Here is a 4,927-nt window from a genome sequence, read left to right on the forward strand (position 1 = left end):
AAAATAGTCAGAATACTTATCGAGTGTGTGCACGAGGTGTGTGCAAAGCCTCTTTAAAAGCATCTTGTTGTCATTGCTAACAAAGTAGTCGAAGCACATCCACCTACTTTCAAATACGTTATTGATGACACCCTAATCGGTAGTGAGTATGACTCTCTATTGAACCAGTTGGTTTGTCGACTCGGCGACATAAAATGGGATAATTCACGAATGCAACAGGACCCTGCTGCCCAGTGCGCTAAAAAGAAATCAAGCTGTAACATACACGCAACAGAGAGTACTCGAGTAGATGATGAATCAACAAAAAAAGGGAAAAAGTACCCCTGCAGGAGATGTTCGAAGCTGGTACCACGTACGAATAAGGTGTACATTTGCTCATGTCATCGATGCCCACACTGCAACAAGAAATAACGGTAGGCTCATCCATTCTGGAGCTGAAGGATGATTGACCCTTCTTCCTCAGAGCTGATGGCCTTCATGTTCACTTCAAGATTCTGCTTGGAATAGATCGTGCTGAAACGCTGCAAAGCTCACTCAAGGATAAGAAAAGTGCAATTCTGCAGTCTTATGGCGGCTTGGAAAGCAATGAGAAATGCACCATCACCACATACTGAGCTGCTTGGAATTGTCCTGATGGTCGCAGCCTGGTTTGAAGAACACCAACATGGACTGCTTCAAACAAGAGACGTAATTCATACAGATATATCAAATGCCCTGTAATTTTCGAGAGCAGTAATGCGTACAGCATTTCCATGCCAATTTATCACTAATAACAGTTACTTAGCACCATGAACAATATTAAAGTGCTATGTGCTGAACTAATAGAAAAGTACTTTTTGTCAGTGTAAAGTGCAGGTTTCTAACATCTTGTGTAACACTGGTCAGATCTTTCCTGCAACTGAGCAGTGTTTTCTCTCCTTTCTCCAGGCCTGCTTAAGTTCAGACGAGATAGAAATACGGCCAGATGCTCCACTTTCCCCTTGCATTATTGTGGCTTGTAAGTTTGGTGAAATTGTTTATACACATGTATTGCATTATGTGCCCCGTTTTAAAATCAATATCTTGTAAGAAACACTTGTTATGGCAGATTGTTACGCCTTAAATATTATGGGGCACAATTAGCCAGTATACTGAATCATTACAAGGTTAAAGGCTTCCTTTATTAATTCAAAATTGTTCACTAGTACTCATCACAGAAAAACGTTAATCACTTTGTCATGAACGATGCCGGTGGAGAAGCATCTGGTCAGATGTGTGGCATTTCTCTGATATGATTTTTATAATTATTTTAATTCCCTGATCACTTGTGCCAGTCAGGTACTTAACGTGGAGCTGAATTCCTATATTAATTCTTAGGTCAATTCGCAACAAATTATTTCCCAAATTATCGGTCACTTACAGTAAACTTCTCGCGGCGTGTAAATCTCTATCTATGAAAAAATTGTTTTCTTACAAAATGATCCTTCGCCAGAAAGATTTCATCAATATCTTTAATGAAAAACCACCCAACCCCTTTTATGACTTATTTTAGGAAGTCAGCGGTCAATGCACGTATTTTGGCTTGTATTCTTCCCTTGAAGAAGACCAGCAGTCACACCATGCAGGAATTTATTCAGTAGTTGATGTAATTGACAGTGATTTGACAGTTGAAAAGTTTGAACTAACAGTATTTATGTGCATGCATTAGGTATTGCTTTATGCGCTTGTGCATTTGGCAATGCTTGATGTACAATCGTCATTCAGTGTGCTATACACCTTTTCTATGTGGACGCCGCCATCTTCAATTCTGGAACGTCCGGTATGCGTGAAAACATCGCTTTCCTCTCACCTCGCAAATAGAACATGTTAACTTTTTAATTGCAACCGTCATTCCTTATATCCTTTCTATATCTTGTTTCTTTCTCCGGTTTAAAATCTTTTGCTTTATCGGAACGCATACCGGATATGGGGAGAACGTGGCTGTGTACGAGGCTAAACGAAAAAGCTGTATACATATAGTGATCCTTGCAGACACTGCACATACAGTTACTACAAGGTAACTGTGCTTCGATAATTAATGAACGTTATGTCACATTTCGAAGAGCTAATCATTTGCGTTCATGCAGTGATGTACTATTGCAAAATTGTTCAGAACTATCATATTTTGTTGGCAGTCCAGATATGCATAGAAAAATACGCACTAGTGTTTCTAAAGAAGACTTTTTCATCTTTAATACCTCCAGGAGATGCCATTTGAGCTCCAGAAGAATAGCTGCTGCTCCTTGATGGATACGTTGTGGCAACTGCACCAGAGTTCAAGGTCGCCTTCTGCATGCTGTTTGCCAGCTACTTTTCATTCCACATTTGCTACGCTCAAGAAGTCTCATCTACGCTCACGTTCAACCGGAGGTACCTTTGATTTCTTCTGTATACATATTTGGGTAATTTGGTTCGCAAACCTTGCTGTGTGTTGAGCACATTGAGCTGCTATTATAGTTGGCATATAAATACCACTGATCTCAGCAAAACAAGGCACTTTGCAAAGTTCGATTCGATGTTCGTTTTAAGGCATGTATATTCTAAAGTTTACTCCTTCATGGTAGCGGCTTATACATATGCTGCTGACTTGCCGCTTCTGCCAAGAAGATTGAAAGGTGCTGAACCAAATACTTCCCTAACTTTGACGTTTTTTCAGCCCATCAGTTGAGATTTCGAGCTGGTACTCTACTGACCTAACAGTTGTATGGCTTACTGACAACATTAAAAATGTTATAGACACAGGAAACTAATTTGGCAATCTGTGTAATACTACAGCAAAGCTTTTGATTTAATGACACTATTCTAACAATTAAACTTAGTGTAAAATGATTGCTGGTCCCATGCACACATGTATTAAAAGCTATTTATTTAATAAAAAAGATGCCGTTTATGTTTGTGATATTGTTTTTATTTTTGAGATATATAAAACAGGCGTACCTAGACTTCAATTATAGCCCATTTTACACAGTGTCAAGTGCTCCTTAATGCTGATAACACTGCTGTACATACTACTGTCGAGACAATAATTTCCTATTCGAAAAAATATAGAGCTGACATTACTAACAACTTTGCAATGGTGTTGCCCTAGTTGTTTCAAAATAAATGCCACCAGTACACCATTTATGATTTAGTTTAAAGGACATGCATCCCATATATTTTCTTGTAATTACTTTTTAAGTAATTCAATTTATGCTATTAATCACTATATTTATTGAGGTTGTTTTCGACTCTTACATAAAACTTACGACCAGTGTCTTGCATCTGAAATGAAAAACAGCTTACGGCCCATGAAAGGACACCTACTATTTTTAATACATTATCCCAATTTTTCTTTATTATGTTTTTATTCATAGCCATTTCACATACTGGGTTATATCATCCGGTAATACATATCCCACCCGTTTAACTTTGTTAAAACACATTTAGGATATCTCCATTCGTGTACCAACTTATATCTCTTTCCCAAGAATAGCACGTTGCTTCTTAGCGAATGTTGTATACTTCCTGTCGCACAATGATTTAAATATATAAAAAAGAACAAAGTATTAACATTCTAAGCAAAGAAATATAACAAAATATCGAAATCCCTTCATATCCGAGGTCAGCTGGTGGATGCAGATAAACGTGAGTCAGATTTGGTGGGTTGCGGATCGGACGCTGATGCCATGTGCTGCGGGTGTGGACCAGATGTAGGTCCAAAGTGCTTTGCATGCACACGGGTAAAAATGCAAATTTCAAGCTTCCTTGAACACATTCCCTGGTTCGGAGTACTCTGGTGCTCCATTAGAGGCCACAATCTTCGCAATGGCATGAAGTGAGAAGCCCATTGTTTATATGTTGCATACATTTTCAGAGGCTTGCTATGGTTTGCACTAGATTTTGTATCAAAAGAAATAAAAACAAACGACTTAAAAAGTGTGATTTCCATTCAATATGTATTTTCTTTATCATTCACGCTTGAGTTGGTAGATTTGTGTGGGAATAGTTGGACACTACAGTGTTTGTCTGTCATTCAAGTGATGAGATATGTCTGTACTTTGTCGATGAACAATTTACTCAGTGCTGAACGACCGCTAGCCTAGGGACTTTAACGTGCGTCACGCAGTGATGTTGTTACAAATCTGTGAACTACAAATTGAATGCAGTTCTGATTCTTGCGAATGAAGTTTGGGTGTGAATAAAATGATCGAAAAAAATTGCGGATGTGGATTAAAACTCTAACGAATGCAGAGAATGAAATCGGCATCCACGCAGGGCGCCAATATGGTAGAGCGTTACAAAGAGCAAAGTAGTTTATTAGGCCGAAATCTCACATATGTGGAATTTGTTTGTCAACTTGTTTTATTTTTCAATGATTACCATTCAGGGCCCTTCTCGGCATCAATCTTGGCCGTGGCAGCAAGGCCAAGAAAGGGAGAAGGCAAGTGAACAATCGAGTGCTCAACCTATTTCAACGAATAACGGAGTCTCAGTAGGACATATAGGCAAGTTTATAGTGTTCTGTGACCAGTTTGCGGTTACGGTACAGCAGTAACAATAAAATACAGCACAAAGATGAGGACAAGAAGGAAGGACACAAACATGGCCCTAATTACAACTTAAGCTTTAACAGACAGAGCGTAAGGGCGCGAGTGAGTTGGTGTGCACTAAAGATTTTGTTGAATCCTGGGACTGAGGTATACGAAAGGCGTTGTCACAAGAAGAGAAGGAGGGAGTCTCAATATTGTTTTAAAGCTTAACATTAAGTACAATCCCGCAATTTGAGGCTACCTTCTTTTCTTCTTGTGTCATCGCCTTTCACATACCTCATTCTCAAGTTTCACAAAAACAGTTGAAACTTCAATCGTTTTAGCAACCGACGTCAATATTAGCAACCGACGTCAATACAACAAGCCATAGAAAAAAATGA

General features: G+C 38.9%; 1 long non-coding RNA gene across 1 annotated transcript; it reads left to right on the forward strand.

Moving 5' to 3' along the window:
- The first annotated feature begins 926 nt into the window (after positions 1 to 926).
- LOC115331226 lies at positions 927 to 4,497 on the forward strand. The gene is made up of 3 exons (XR_005717096.1): positions 927 to 997; positions 2,223 to 2,388; positions 4,385 to 4,497. It is a non-coding gene; the product is annotated as an uncharacterized LOC115331226 (long non-coding RNA).
- The last annotated feature ends 430 nt before the right edge of the window (positions 4,498 to 4,927 follow it).

Source organism: Ixodes scapularis, unplaced genomic scaffold, assembly GCF_016920785.2.
Source record: "Ixodes scapularis isolate PalLabHiFi unplaced genomic scaffold, ASM1692078v2 PGA_scaffold0__279_contigs__length_252992795, whole genome shotgun sequence".
NCBI classification, from domain to species: Eukaryota; Metazoa; Arthropoda; class Arachnida; order Ixodida; family Ixodidae; genus Ixodes; species Ixodes scapularis.